The sequence below is a fragment of the Coffea eugenioides genome, chromosome 10, assembly GCF_003713205.1.
Source record: "Coffea eugenioides isolate CCC68of chromosome 10, Ceug_1.0, whole genome shotgun sequence".
NCBI lineage: Eukaryota > Viridiplantae > Streptophyta > Magnoliopsida > Gentianales > Rubiaceae > Coffea > Coffea eugenioides.
In genome coordinates this window covers 29989236-30006103 of record NC_040044.1, presented here as the reverse complement: position 1 = coordinate 30006103, position 16868 = coordinate 29989236, and the positions used below count along the sequence as shown (strand labels likewise).

The following is a 16868-nucleotide window of genomic DNA, read 5'->3' as shown; positions in this document are numbered from 1 at the left end:
GGCAATCCTAAGCAACATGTAGCACACTTCGTGGAAACTTGTAACAATGCGGGCACTGATGGTGACTTGCTCGTTAAACAGTTTGTTCGCTCGCTGAAGGGTAATGCCTTTGATTGGTACACGGATCTGGAGTCTGGAACCATTGACAGTTGGGAGCAGCTAGAGCATGAATTCCTTAGTCGCTTCTATAGCACAAAGAGAACTGTCAGCATGACTGAACTCTCTAATACACGTCAATGGAAGAGCGAACCTGTCATTGATTTTATCGACCGTTGGAGGAATCTAAGCTTAAATTGCAAAGATCGAATTTCTGAATCTTCCGCGATCGAGATGTGCATTCAAGGTATGCACTGGGGACTCAGATACATCTTACAAGGTGTACAACCAGAAACATTTGATGAATTGTCCACAAAAGCCCATAAGTTGGAGATTAATCTTGATGGACAAGAACCGCCAGTTCCTGACCCTTACAAGGCCAAAGAGAGACAAGAAGCGAGGAAAGGGGGCAAGCCACCATTTAAAAATGAAAAAAAGGAAGCTATGGCTACAAGTGTAACGCCCTTTAAGGTTGTTCCCAAAACTGCCAGGAGAGAAGATAGCAAGATCAATGCACATCAAGAACAAGGAAAGAGGAAACCAACTCTCAAGGAGATGCAGGATAAGGAGTACCCTTTCCTTGATTCTGATGTCCCTGGTATGTTCGACGATCTGTTAGGTATAAACTTGATCACGCTTCCTGAGATGAAGCGACCTGATGAGGCCAGGAACACTGACGATCCAAATTACTGTAAGTATCACCGATTGGTCGGGCATCCCATTCAAAAATGCTTTGTCTTCAAAGACAAAGTAATGGAGTTGGCAAGACAGGGAAAAATTCTCCTTGAAGAAGACAAGGCGAGTGTGAATCAAACGTCCATTGGTTCCCTGCAGTCCGTGGAGGATAAAAGGGTCATGGTGCCTGTATTGCCAATAATTCAATTTGGATCACTTGATCCTATAGAAATCAAACAAGAAGGTGCTCCTTCAACTCTTCAGGAACATGTATATGAAGATGAAAAGGCGCTACAGTCTGATGTGGATGATGAAGGATGGACTCTAGTCACGCAAAAAAGGAGGCGGAAGTCTTGTCCATCTAGTAGGGCGAGCAAGGTCTTAACAAGAAGTATGGTGATTTGGAAGGGGAAAGAGAATGACGTAAAGAAAACTAATGATTATCATAATCTTCAAGGAGGCCGAATCTTCAAGCAAAAGTCGCGAACTCCTATTACTTTAAAAGAGTTTTTGCCAAAGGAATTCTTTGATGTTGATGTGGTCGCAAGTCACACAACGCAAGTAGATCATATCGAGGAACAAAAAGATAATACTTGCGAATCTCTCTGTGAGATGGCCCGTGCGCCCACCGGCAATGAAGAAGGTCGTGTGTCTACCAGCAATGAAGAGGTGAACGTCACAAGTATCACTTTTACTAGTGAAGACTCAACACCGCATAACCGTCCTTTGTTTGTGACTGGTTATGCAAAAGAGCAAAAAGTGAATAGAATGTTGATAGATGGAGGTTCCGCAGTCAGTATTCTCCCTTTAAAAACTCTGAAGGAGCTTGGTATCCCGGTTGATGAACTCTCCAATAGCCGACTGATGATTCAAGGCTTCAATCAAGGAGGGCAAAGAGCTCTTGGGTCACTAAATTTGGAGATAGTCATTGATGACATGACGTCCAGAGCACTATTGTATATGATAGATGCTAAAACAACATACAATGTATTGTTGGGAAGGCCCTGGATTCATGAAAATGGAGTTATACCTTCAACTCTTCATCAATGCTTCAAGTACTGTCAAAATGGGGTGGCAAGAAGTGTGAAAGCTGATGATAATCCTTTCACTGAGGCGGAAGCATATATCGCCGATGCCAAATTTTACATCAAAAGGCACATGGCGAAGGATAAAACTGAACAACCTCTATTTGGGGATAAAATCCAGAACCCCGAATCTCCAAATGCAAAAGGGGAGAAAGTGATGACTTCGAAATCAAAAGAGGAAATTCATGAAGAAACTGATGTTTCATTGCCAAACAATGAATCAGTTGTCTTTCGCTGCCCTCCCAAATCAAGAATAGAACAGGGACAGTCACCTGCAATTCAGCATGAAACTCTAAAAGATTTGACTCTTCCGGTAGCTCATCTTGATATAAAAAAGGCGTCATCTTCTCAACTTAAAAGGTCTAACTTTTTAAGCAAAGAATCTGAAGTTGAACAAGACACCATACCAAAGTCAAGAACTAAAGAAGGTTTTGATCCTATCGCTTATAAGCTTCTCGCTAAGGCTGGATACGATCTCAAAGAATCTGCGGTGTTAAATGTTTCATCCCGTCAATCTACCAGTGACATGATTCATGGGTTGAATCCTACCCAAAAGATGTTGAAGGAAAAGGGATACGCCGTTGAAAATCCCAAGTTTGGCCTTGGCTACTTCTCTCCTACACCAATCCGCATCAAGATCAATAGAGTTAGTAGCCAATATATTGCTATAGAGGATGAGTCTTCTCAAATAGTTGGTAAATTTCAAGCTTTTCATGAAAAGGAGAATAAAACTCCACGGGTATCTGTTTTTAAGAGATTAGGACCACAAAGAAGACAAAAGCCTCAAAACTCTCATAAGAGTAAAGGAAAAATGGCAAAGTCATTGCAAAATCTTGAAAAACCTTCTAATGGTTCTCATAAATTTGGTAGTAGCATTCCTTCGAGAATGAGAAGATGCACAGATCTTGTAATAAAGTGTGGGACTGAATTGAGGGTCAGGGAGCATACCGTGGTGTACACAAGACCAAAAGAGGATGATGAAGAGAGTGTTGCTTCATGCAATCATATAACTATAATTGACGGTGACTCGCCTGAAGAAGAAGAAGATGCTGAAGAGGCTCCACCTGAATTGGAGGAAGGTGTTAAGGCCACTGTGGATGATCTAAAGGAGGTCAATCTTGGTACTTCAGAGAACCCACGTCCAATATATGTAAGTGCTTCATTGAGTCCTGACGAAGAGAAGGCATATATTGAACTCTTGTGGGAGTATCAAGATATTTTTGCATGGACTTATAAAGAAATGCCGGATTTAAACCCAAAAGTGGCCGTCCACCATTTGGCTGTTAAAAAGGGAGTTCGACCTGTGAAGCAAGCACAACGGCGATTTAGACCCGATTTGATTCCGTTGATCGAAATTGAAGTCAATAAACTCATTGAAGCCGGGTTTATTCGTGAAGTTAAATATCCCACATGGATTTCGAGTATCGTGCCTGTGCGAAAGAAGAATGGACAAATCCGCATTTGTGTCGATTTCAGGGATGTTAACAATGCTTGTCCCAAAGATGACTTCCCTTTACCAATCACTGAACTCATGATTGATGCAACTACTGGGCATGAAGTTCTGTCGTTTATGGATGGCTCTTCTGGATATAATCAAATTCGATTGGCACCGGAGGATGAGGAGCTCACTGCATTTCGTACTCCTAAGGGTATTTATTGTTATAAAGTGATGCCCTTTGGTCTCAAAAATGCTGGTGCCACATATCAAAGAGCAATGCAAAGTATCTTTGACGACATGCTTCATAAGAATATCGAGTGTTATGTGGATGATTTAGTTGTGAAATCAAAGAAAAGAAATAATCACTTGGAGGATTTGAGACAAGTTTTCGATCGGTTGAGAAGGTATCAACTCAAAATGAACCCTCTCAAGTGTGCATTTGGAGTCACGTCGGGGAAATTTCTTGGTTTTGTGGTTCGCCATCGAGGCATTGAAATTGATCAGGCCAAAATTGATGCTATATTGAGGATGCCTGAACCTCGTGACATTCATGAATTGAAAAGTCTTCAAGGGCGATTAGCTTATCTGCGGAGATTTATCTCAAATTTAGCAGGAAGGTGTCAGCCATTTAGTCGCTTGATGAAGAAAGATGTGCCATTTCAATGGGATGAGGCATGTAGTAATGCATTCAATAGCATTAAGTCTTATCTTATGAAAGCACCTGTGTTGGCTGCACCTATTCATGGAAAGCCCTTACTCCTTTATATTGCCGCCCAAGAACGATCGATGGGGGCATTGCTCGCTCAAGAAAATAATGAAGGAAAGGAGGTTGCCCTTTATTATTTAAGCAGAATGATGACCCCCAACGAACTAAATTACTCGCCAATTGAAAAGTTGTGCTTAGCCCTTATTTTTGCAATACAGAAGTTAAAGCACTACTTTCAAGCGCATAGTGTGAGGCTCATTTCCAGGGCGAATCCCATAAAATATGTGATGAGTAGACCAGTGTTGTCCGACCGTCTAGCTAGATGGTATCTTCAACTACAACAGTTTGAAATTATTTATGTGCCTCAAAAAGCTGTGAAGGGACAAGTTCTGGCAGATTTTCTTGCTGATCACCCGATACCTGCTGAATGGGAACTAAGTGATGACTTACCGGATGAGGATGTACTCCTTATCGAGATTCGTCCACCATGGAAGATGTATTTTGATGGTGCGGCTCATCGTCATGGAGCTGGAGCAGGGATTGTATTCGTGACTCCTGATGGAGGGATATTGCTATATTCCTTTACTCTAAGTCATCATTGTTCAAACAATGTCGCTGAGTACCAAGCTCTCATACTCGGACTTGAAATAGCTGTTGATATGGAACAGTTGGACATTCAAATCTATGGTGACTTTCAATTAGTGGTTAACCAACTCTTGGGAAGTTATGAAGTCAAAAAGTCCGAGTTAATTCCGTATCACAAATATGCAACGCAACTAATGAGGCGGCTTGGAGGTGCAAGTATTAAGCATGTTCCTAGAAGGGAAAATAAGCAAGCTGATGCATTAGCTGCGCTAGCCTCTTCACTTACCATGCCGGATCATGAGATACAAGTCCGTGTGTGCCGAAAGTGGGTAGTTCCATCACTGATTGATGATGAAAATATTGAAGGAGGCGACGCTCATGATGAGAACATGAAGATTTGCATGGATTCCTTTCATTTTACAAGTCTTCACATTCTAATGATGGTTGATGGTGCAATCGGGCTCGAGAATCATTGAAGATCCAAATTTTCTAAATTTTAATTGGCTTCCAAATCTTGATTGGTATCTTGATTGATTTCCAAATCTTGATTGATATCTTGATTGATTTCCAAATTGAGAGTTAAGTAAGTCGCTTGAATTAGGGAATAAAGGCTAAGGTCATGTTGACCATAGTTAAGCCAATTGAGTCAGTTAGTTCCCTATTCTAATTAAATTAGAGTTTTAGAGAAGTAGTTAATTACTTCCAAATTTATTTAGGAAGTTGTGTCAAGTCAAATAAGGAAGCTTGTATTGTTTCCAATTTAGATTAGGGTTTTGAGTCTTGTAAGGCTATAAATAGCCAACTTTATTTAATTATTGAAAAGACAATTATGAGATGAATAAAAATTGAGAGTTTTCTCTTTCTTGTTCCTTTGGGAGCGTTCCTTGATACAAAGTGAGTTGTATCTCCTTTGTTCAAGTTTCGGCTTATCAATTCAAGACCATGTTGAATTGTGGCGCCTTCTACACTTGCCTGAGGTTCACTAATTCGTTTGGTTACGGGTTGAGATAATATCAACAAGTTCGTAGTCACGGGGATTAGAGGGGTCGTAAGGTCTTTCCATCTTTGTATCCATAACCTGGTCAAGATAGATCCTTCCGCTGCCTGATCGATTCGGTTCTTCAAGACAGGTTCTTGTTGGGTCGAGTTCGTATCATCTGCCACAATTCAACATGGTCTTGAATTGATAAGCCGAAACTTGAACAAAGGAGATACAACTCACTTTGTATCAAGGAACGCTCCCAAAGGAACAAGAAAGAGAAAACTCTCAATTTTTATTCATCTCATAATTGTCTTTTCAATAATTAAATAAAGTTGGCTATTTATAGCCTTACAAGACTCAAAACCCTAATCTAAATTGGAAACAATACAAGCTTCCTTATTTGACTTGACACAACTTCCTAAATAAATTTGGAAGTAATTAACTACTTCTCTAAAACTCTAATTTAATTAGAATAGGGAACTAACTGACTCAATTGGCTTAACTATGGTCAACATGACCTTAGCCTTTATTCCCTAATTCAAGCGACTTACTTAACTCTCAATTTGGAAATCAATCAAGATATCAATCAAGATTTGGAAATCAATCAAGATACCAATCAAGATTTGGAAGCCAATTAAAATTTGGAAAATTTGGATCTTCAATGATTCTCGAGCTCGATTGCACCATCAACCATCATTAGAATGTGAAGACTTGTAAAATGAAAGGAATCCATGCAAATCTTCATGTTCTCATCATTCCCCTCCTCTTGAAAGACGATTTGTCCTCAAATCGAGTGCTTGTTTACAAAGGAATAACTTGGAGAATGTTATATGTAATCCAAGAACTTCAAGAAATTATCAAGCCAACTACAAGAAGCAAGAACAACAAGAAACAACCACAAGGTATGGGGAAAAAAGAGAAAAAAAATAATAATAATAATAATTTTCGGATGAATAGTACTGCTACAGTACGATGAACAGTACTGCTACAGTTGCGGCGATGAACAGTACTGATACAGTGTGAACAGTTCCGATGAACAGTACCGCTGTGAACAGTATTTTTTTTTGCTATTGACGACTCGATGCAAGGTTAGGACTTCACTTGGAAGAAATTTAATGGGAGGTAAACCCTTGAAAAACCTGTTTTCAAGAACGTAATCACACCAAGAAATTCCAACCTCGATCAATCAAGGGGGTAGGTTAGACTCAAGTGATAAAATAATAAAAAAAAACAAGAATCAAAAAATTTTTTTTCTTTTAAAATTGAAAGGCGGCTAGGGTTTCGATAGAAAAAAAAAATAGACAAATAAGAAAAGAAAAAGGATATTAACCTGAATCAAGAGCCGAAGCTCTGATACCAGATGATACGAACTCGACCCAACAAGAACCTGTCTTGAAGAACCGAATCGATCAGGCAGCGGAAGGATCTATCTTGACCAGGTTATGGATACAAAGATGGAAAGACCTTACGACCCCTCTAATCCCCGTGACTACGAACTTGTTGATATTATCTCAACCCGTAACCAAACGAATTAGTGAACCTCAGGCAAGTGTAGAAGGCGCCACAATTCAACATGGTCTTGAATTGATAAGCCGAAACTTGAACAAAGGAGATACAACTCACTTTGTATCAAGGAACGCTCCCAAAGGAACAAGAAAGAGAAAACTCTCAATTTTTATTCATCTCATAATTGTCTTTTCAATAATTAAATAAAGTTGGCTATTTATAGCCTTACAAGACTCAAAACCCTAATCTAAATTGGAAACAATACAAGCTTCCTTATTTGACTTGACACAACTTCCTAAATAAATTTGGAAGTAATTAACTACTTCTCTAAAACTCTAATTTAATTAGAATAGGGAACTAACTGACTCAATTGGCTTAACTATGGTCAACATGACCTTAGCCTTTATTCCCTAATTCAAGCGACTTACTTAACTCTCAATTTGGAAATCAATCAAGATATCAATCAAGATTTGGAAATCAATCAAGATACCAATCAAGATTTGGAAGCCAATTAAAATTTGGAAAATTTGGATCTTCAATGATTCTCGAGCCCGATTGCACCATCAACCATCATTAGAATGTGAAGACTTGTAAAATGAAAGGAATCCATGCAAATCTTCATGTTCTCATCAGCTTCATTTGGTCTCAACCTATGAAATTGACAAAGAAGATTGGAGACAACCCCTCGTTGATTATCTCAAGTATCAAAAATTACCTGAGGAGCAACGTAGAAGAACTGACATTCGTCGTCGAGCCCCTCGTTTTATCTTGTACAAGGACACGCTGTACCGAAGATCATTTGAAGGTGTACTGTTGCGCTGTCTGAGCGAAGACGAGGCATATCAGGCGATGCACGAGGCACATTCTGGAATATGTGGAGCACATCAATCCGGTCCCAAGTTACATTTTCGGATTAAAAGGATGGGCTACTATTGGCCTACTATGGTCAAAGATTGCATAGAATATGCTCAAAAATGTCAAGCTTGCCAGTTTCATGCAAATTACATTCATCAACCACCCGAGCCGTTACACCCGACCGTTGCTTCTTGGCCTTTTGATGCTTGGGGCCTTGATGTTGTGGGGCCATTACCAAAGTCGTCCGGTCAACACTTATATATATTGGCTGCGACCGACTACTTTTCTAAGTGGGCTGAAGCCATACCGCTCAAACAAGTTAGAAAGGAAGATGTGGTGAATTTTATTCGTGTGAATATTATTTACCGTTATGGAGTTCCCCGGTACATTATCACTGATAATGGAAAATCCTTCTCCAATGGCTTGATGGATAAGTTATGTGAGAAATTTAATCTCAAGCAACGAAAGTCCTCCATATATAATGCCCCCGCCAATGGTCTCGCAGAGGCATTCAACAAAACTTTATGTAACTTGTTGAAGAAAGTGGTGGCAAAGTCAAAGAAGGATTGGCACGAAAGGATAGGCGAAACTCTTTGGGCCTATCGCACCACATACCGAACTCCGACGCAAGCCACACCATATGCCTTGGTCTATGGTGTAGAAGCTGTTCTGCCCCTTGAGCAACAAATTCCTTCTTTGAGAATTGCTATCCAAGAAGGGCTCACGGAGGAAGAAAATGTTCGCCTGCGCCTTGAAGAGTTGGAAGCTTTGGATGAAAAGAGATTGGAGGCCCAACAAAATCTGGAGTGCTATCAAGCCCGTCTCTCTAGAGCTTTTAATAAGAAAGTTCGACGTCGCTCCTTTCAAGTCGGGGACATGGTACTTGCCGTTCGAAGGCCAATAGTTATGACTCATCGCACTAAAGACAAATTCGTCTCTAAATGGGATGGGCCGTACATTGTTCGAGAAGTCTACACGAATGGTGCGTACAAATTAGTGGACAAAGATGGCGTGAAAGTTGGTCCTATAAATGGAAAATTCGTGAAGTTATACATGCCATAAAAAAAAAAAGTGAAGTACTCCATGACGCATGAGTCTAAACTGCATGTTGCTCCAAACCCGCATGAGCTAAAACTGTGGACAACAACCACCAATAGTGTAGCATGTGGTTAAACTGCTGAAACACTCCACCAAATCTAAGGTGGTAAACAAAAGGATACTCCTGACCCGCAAGAGTTTAAACTGTGAATGGTAGGAACTACGTGTGACTTGATTCCCTGTTGGGATACGTAGGCAGCTTAGAGGGCAACTTCTAAGTTCAGTTACAATTATATAAAACTAAATCCTTTGTCCGGATGATTCTTTTGATAAAAAAAAAAGGAGCGTTCATCTTTAAGACAATTCGAATTATTTTGTGACATATACTTGAAAGTGTATTATTCAGATTACCAAATTATTTGGATAATTATCTTTTCAAGTGTGATCAAAATTATGCAAAGATAGAATTGTTCATACTACAATTGATAGTCTAAAATGGTGGCTATCGAAAAAGCAAATAAAGACGAGGACGTCTGCAAGAATGTGAAAAAGAGAGAGCAAGTTTCATTATGAAATGTTTATGCACATAGCTACACGCTTTGAGCAGGTAACAAAAGATGAAATTTGAAACAAAGTAAAAGATTGCAACTATTTCTAGAATTCAAATAACGACAGCTCCTTTTGGTTGCTTTCAAGTAACGCTTGCATCTTGTCCAAAGTTTGACTCTCCTCAGCAAGTAGGGGCGGGGAATTCTCGATCTTTCGAACTTCATTTTGTAAGTCGACCATCACGCCTTGCACTCGGGTAAGATCATCTTGCTCTTCTCGTAGCAGTGAAAGCGTCTCCTTCCTGTGAGTATCCAAGAACTCAAGTCGCTTCCTCAACTCTACTTCCTCGCGATCAATCTCCTTAAGCTTCAACATGTGTGTTGAGATCTTCTCTGCCTGTTGTCTCTCCTTACTCTGAGCGTCTCTAAGATGTTGGGTAGCCGTAGAAAGCAACTCATCATATGATTCAGCTGGAATTTTATTTGAGAGAGAAGATTTCACTGCAACGTAACGAGCTGCATTTGCAAAGAAAGCCTTTAAAAGGCCTTGCAAATTTGAGATATCCGCGGCATTGAAGCTTTGCATTTCCTCTATGATTTCGTTGGCTTTCATTTCAAGTGCAGGCATGCGCTCTAAGGCTGTTTGAGATATCATCACCCTCAAGTTATTCCACAACATTTGGATATAGTCTCGACGGCATGTTGAGATCACATTTTGGGGGCAAAATTCAGATACTCGAGGTGCCCTTGGCCACGATGGTGGATCGAAAATTTTGAGTTTCTTTTGGGCCGATGGAGTCATATGTTCCACCTTCTGTGGCGTGATTTGCTGAATCACATTTCCATCCTCTACTGCCTTTTTGGAATTCTCACTAGCACCCATTTGTTGGGTAGAACTGATCACTTGTTTGGCCAAAAGTTCAAATGCAGTAGGTCCTTCAACTGATATTTGACTTGGTTCTCCATCATCAATGAAGATCAAGTCTTGATCATCCAACTGTAAGGAAAACGTTATGAGACAAATCATGAATATGAAATTGACAAGTAGATTTCAAATGCTAAATTAAAGAAGGCAAGGGGGGTCCTTACAATATTGACACGGCTTATACCAGGCACAGATATATCCGGAATGTCTTTAAAGAGTTCCTTAGGATCTAAACCAATATCATCCAAAGGGAAAGTCATTACCTTGGACTTCTTGCGCTTCCAATGCTGGTCCGTGCTAGTGGATTGCTCATCCTCCTCATCAAAAGGCTCGCTCCTCTTCTCCTCATGTGAATTGCAAGAATCATGATCAATGGCTTTCACAATTTTTGAGGGAAGACGAACTGAAGTACCCTTCGAAAATTGTTCATTAGGGGTAAGGTCCTCAAGGGTAGCAACCTTGTTGTTTGAACTCTTCAAAATTTCCTTCTCGTTTCTCACAGTCTTTTGCTTCATCTCAAGACTGTTGTCAACCTTGGAGAGATTGTTCAGATTTGCAAGTTCCTTCCCTTTTGACCTCTTCTGCTCCCCACTTGATTGGATACTCTTAATCAAAGTATCACGCCCTTTGAGGAGGTAATCATCATGTACCGTAGACCACCATGTTTGAAAGCCTGAAGATGTGTGCTTGCTAGCATTCAAGGGATAGCTAGGAAAAAGTATCTTTGACTCTGTTTTACTACGAATAGCAGTGCGCCAGAGTATTCGACTCAAGTCATAATTTGTGGAACGCACATCTGCCCCGAGTTCCTGTGGAGGAACTTGATAAAACCCGAATTGTCGCGCGAATCTATATGGACTATATGGCTCAACAAGGAAATCCCCTTCAGCATGCAAAACTAAGTAATTTGAGCAGGCGCTTACAAAATAACTTAGTTCGAGATTTGCTAGTTTGCCATCGTCAACAAAGAGTTCATTGCGATTCTTCACAAGAGAAGTGATTCCCCAAGTTACTTTATCTCCCTGATGAATGAGGTCGCGAGCACTATTTTCATCAAAGTATCGTGCGCCACCCTCTCCAGAATAGTTGGTCATGGTAGGTCCAGGCATGGTATTTGGAGTCGAATAATGGGTAGAGAAATAACTCGCTAACCAAGCATATACGTAGTGCACCGGAAAAGCCGCACGTGCACATCCTGGGGTAGCTGAGTTTGAAATTTTATCAAGCCCACGGTATATGCTTAGCAGGACAGGAACAGCAAGGCAAGTCTTACGACCGGCAGCCATCATACTAGCCATTTTGAAAGTAGATGGTCTAATATAGTGGGGGTCCTCATCTGGTAAAACAAAGACACAGAGCCAGCAAGATATAAACGCTGCAAGATAACTCTCTTCCCGCAAGTGAAGTTTAACTCCGATGGTATTAAATACACCATTGTCTTGACTTGAAAATTTGCGCGGTTGTCCAATTTCGCCATCCGGATTTTGGGTTGCTTGAGCACGAGATGCCCTCTTTATCCTTCTCTGCTTTGGCTTTGAGTACCTGGTTTTGCCTTTAAACCAGAAATTAATCCACTGGTCAGCAGAAACTCCAGCTTTGTTGGATTCCCCACGTTGGAGATGATGTAAGGCTGCGAACAGATACTCACAACTTTGTGGAATATGCCTTAATTTCTTTTCATTAACCCCAGTTAGCTCCTCCGCGCATGGGATTACCTCTTCATAGATACCCCCGATGATTGGAAGTCCCCCCAACTTGTGCAAGTCCCAAAGTGAAAGAGACAGTTCTCCAACAGATGTATGCAAGGTATTAGTGTCCGGACACCACGCCTCGCAGAATGCTCTAAGTACATGGAGGTTCCTATCATATGTGAAAAGCGAAGCATATAAGGCATCAAACAAGCAATTTTCACGGAGTTCTTGTTTGTTCCTGCCGAGAATATCCTCCAACCACTCCCAATAATTCTCGATGTAACTGAATGCACCACTGAGTCTCAAGGAAGGACCCCAATGTGCATCTCCATCTATGATCCGCCTGCCAAGGGTCTGAAAAGGAGTTGTCCTTGGCTCCTTATCATGAATAAGGGATTTCAAGGAGTGAACCTTCGTGCCATCATCTTGAGGAAGGTCGAGTGACCAATTCTTTAACTCTGGGTACTGGTGAGAAGGCCACTTACCTGAGTAACTTCCTTGTATAGGGGGATGCACTAATAATTTCGTTCCTTTGTCACCGGAGTCACCATCGCTGTCAGTGATAAGGAGATACTTTTCGTTTGAAAAAGCGACTTCCTTGAACACCACCATTGCATCAAGATTAACCTGCAGCAAAAGGAAGGAAAAAGAAAGTTTGGTTAAAATGGCATGGTCGAAGATAGTAAAAGCTTCTTGAATTTTTGGGTGAGTTTTATTGAAGTGGGTAGTCGTGTCTTATTCTTCATGTACTCCTCAAGCCATGATATGGCTCTCGTGGGAGTTTGCGGTTGCACCTTCTTCAAATTTCTTGGTTGCACCGTCTTCATGTACTCCTCAAGCCATAATATGGCTCTCGTGGGAGTTTGCGGTTGCACCTTTTTCAAATATTGGTCGCACCTCCTTGGTGTACTCCTCAAGCCATAATATGGCTCTCGTGGGAGTTTGCGGTTGCACCTTCTTCAAATTTCTTGGTCGCACCTCCTTGGTGTACTCCTCAAGCCATAATATGGCTCTCGTGGGAGTTTGCGGTTGCACCTTCTTCAAATATTGGTCGCACCTCCTTCATGTACTCCTCAAGCCATAATATGGCTCTCGTGGGAGTTTGCGGTTGCGCCTTCTTCAAATTGAGTGGTCACACTCTCCTTCATGTACTCCTCAAGCCATAATATGGCTCTCGTGGGAGTTTGCGGTTGCGCCTTCTTCAAATTAAATGTCCACCATACAGGATGTGTCGGGGATCCTTCTTTCATATCACAAAAAAAAAAGGAAAAAAAAATTGGCATTGACAAGAAATAAAAGCCATAAGGTATGTGAATTACCTTAGTTTTTTGAACTCCAAGAGCTATGGTCCTAAAATTGTGGACACAATTGGAACAACAATTTGCTCTAGCAGAAATGTCAACGTCTGCTGCAAAAAAAAAAAAAAAAAAATTTCGTCAAGCAATGAAAATTTTGCCTGGCTTCGCAAAAGTGACATGCAAAAGAAAGTTGTGATTGCGTGGGCACGTCGTTTGGTGAGCACTTCGTGCTAGCTACCAGTTGAATCAGCATGGAATTATATAAAAACAAGAGGGGACCGTGGACTTGGCCTAGCTCTAACATATTGTTTGGCCTGAAACAAGGAAAGATGTCTTGCATGTAAGACAACGAAGAAAGCTTGAATGGTCTTGGAATAGGGACACTTATTAGCCAAATAATGGCATGAAGTAATCATCTGGCAAGCAGCCTCACCCTATGGTATTGGTGAAAACAATGTGAATGTGCCGCGAGGTGGGTTTTGTCATGTTCAACTTGATGGGTCCAGCAAGGTTTATCGCTTTTTTTTTTAAAAAAAAAAAAAAAAAAAATGTTATGCTATTGTGAAGTGATTCATTGGCCCCAATTTGGTGAATAACCAGAATAAAGGGTCATACCATGCAAATTTCGAGAATTCAAGGTTCGGGAAAGACTTGATTCTCAATGAAAGCAAGAGCTTTCATACGATCTTATGATGAGCCAGGTTTCATCCGGCAGTACAAAAAAAAAAAAAAAAAAAAAAAAAAAAGAAACGGAATTGGTGCTTATAAATTTCGTATCTTCATATGATGCCAATTCACATGCAAAGTGACAATGAAGTCCGAAATTGACTTGAGACATGGGGTCAAGCATGAATCAAAGCCAGGCAGTCCCTATGTGCACTAAGTCTCATTGGGTCAATTGAACAAGCAACACATGCAATTTTTCAGCAATATAGGGTGCACGAAAATTAAAATTCCAGCAATGACAAACGTGAGAAAATCGAATTTCTTAGTAAGAAAGTTTCCAGATGAGATTGCGAGTTACCTGGGGTGAAGTTCACAAATTGTAATTCCCCAAGAAAGCTGGAAAATTTCGGTCTGAGTGAAAGCTGGAAAACTGCACAAGCTAGAAGGCTTCGCAAATTGTAATTCACCAAGAAGGCTGGAAAATTTTGGTGCGATTGGAATAGTATCAAGACGAAAGCTAGAAAACCTCACAAGCTTGAGAGCTTCGCAAGTTGTAATTCTTCACGAAAGCTGGAAAAATTTTCGGTATAGCTTCGGGCAGCTCTACCTCTGTATATAAAACTCATATACGCTAGAAAAGAGGAAGTCAGTTTCTCATTCAATTGAGGAAGCTGGTGAAATTTGGGAAGTGCCGTGTTGCCGAAAAACTCGTTTAGGCCATGAGTTGGTCTTAGCACTTTCTGGTTTCAGTATCTTGCTTGACGCTTGAGGGGTTTGGAAAGTGAAGCAATAGGGGTTTGATTGAACAATTGCTCGGAAGCTCGGTTGCCTAAAGGTCCGCGATTTGTCTCTTGGGACATCTGGAATTCTAAAAATCAATGAAGCCATCTTGCAGACAATACCATTGGTTTGATAATTACCAAACCACTTCGATGATACAACTACAATTTTAGCATCTTGGGTTCAGTTTCCAAAAGTCATTCGGTTGATAGTTTCCAATGGTTTACAAGTTGATTTTAGCAATTGTCGATTTGCTCCCATGGTGTTTGATTCTGGGCGGTGGACCTATTTTGATTGGTACGTGAAAGTAAAGGTCAGAAGGAAAGAAATCACCTACCTTCTACACCGTCCGATAGTTGGTTTTGGCAATTAGCTAATTCATTGCAAGTGCTCAATGGATTTGGCAGTGCTCAATGAAGTTTGTTCAATTCCGAATGCATTCGGCAGTACTCAATTCAGCAGGCACTTGCCCAATTACCAATTCATTGCAAGTGCTCAATGAATTCGGCAATGCTCAATTTGGAAATAATCGAAGGTGGTATGTTTCTAATTCTCTTGGAATCAATTGCAAGTCAAAAGGGAAAATGGGCTCCTGTCTCTTTAAAGCATTGAAGCCACGGCAGTATGATTCTATACATGAATCAATTGGAAGCTACAAGTTTCGGCAGTAGTACTTCTTTAAATCAAGTTTGAGAAATCAATTCCAATTTGGAAGCTACAAGTTTCGGCAATGGCACTTCTTTAAATCAAGTTTAAGAAATCAATGCCAATTTGCTTGCGAATAAGATTCGGCAACCATCAATTTTGTTTCCTGGTTTGAAACCTCATACAAGGTGGTGAGAGTTAACATGTTTGGTTGGCGGTTACCTAAGTTAAGAAGGTTCCAAATATTTGTGACCAGTTTCTCATAGCATTTGGAAATATAAAATTCAATGGGTTTTGCTCCTTCAAATCGAGCTGGTGCCAGGTTGCCAAAAAAAGAAAAAAAAAGAAACCGATGGCCGTCTGGAATTTGCAAAGGCTGGTTATAACAAGATCATGAACTTGGAAGCTGCCAAATTCGAGTAACTTCCAATTAGCCGAGATGCGAATTGGAAATTATCTTTGATTTAGCAAGTCTGCCGCATATAATTTTGAGTGCCGAAGTGTGAAGACATTTCCTAATCTTTGCACCACGTCTCGGCTCTCGAAAGTGGAAGTTTCATGATAAGTATTCCACCGAACAAAGTGATAGCCATGCTTTGATTATTAGATGTTGGGCGGTGCAATGGTCATAGAAGTTTCCCAAATGCACGAGACTAATTGCAAGCAACAGTTTCATTGTAATCACTTGGGTAATGATCCTACGCATTGCACCTTGGTGTAGACCACACGTGATTCAAGGGAAATCAGCCTCCTTATATTAAACAAAAAAAAAAAAAACAAGTACTTCAAGTCTCTATTTCAATCCTTGACAAGCAAGTCCCAATTGAGTCTTGAAGTGGGGGCATTTGTAGACAAAGAAAATTTATTTAATTTATTTAGTCGAGATTTATTAAATTGATCTTGATTAAATTAAATTAAATTATAGAAGTCCATTATGTTTTGGACCGGTAAATTGGGCCAATATTATATGGGCTATTAAATCAAATTAAATCCATAATGTCCGCTTAAGTTGGAGTGAATTAATTGATTTATTAATTCACAATGGACTATTTGGGTTGGCCCATTATTTAAGCCCAAGTTAAATGGATTTCTTGGGTAACAAGTGATCCAAAAAGCAGGAAGATTCTGAGGGTTTTCTTGAAGACCTAGCCTACATATTTTGGCTATAAATAGAGGTCTTCCCCCAAGGCAAAGATAGAGAAAAATCCCTAACATTCGGAGAAACTCTGTCAAATTCCCTCAAGAGCTTTCTTCCTCAAATCCAAATCCAAATCAAGTCAAACAAATCCTCCTGCTATCGGTGTTGAAGACTCGAAGTTCCAAGTGTTTGACGCCATCATCAAATCAAT

The 16868-nt window shown here is 40.4% G+C and overlaps 1 protein-coding gene across 1 annotated transcript in view; it reads left to right on the top strand.

Annotated features, from left to right (window-relative positions):
* Positions 1–16868, top strand: part of LOC113750635 (probable prolyl 4-hydroxylase 3) — a 51974-nt gene that overhangs the window by 22660 nt on the left and 12446 nt on the right. The gene's annotated exons all lie outside the window — the stretch shown is intronic.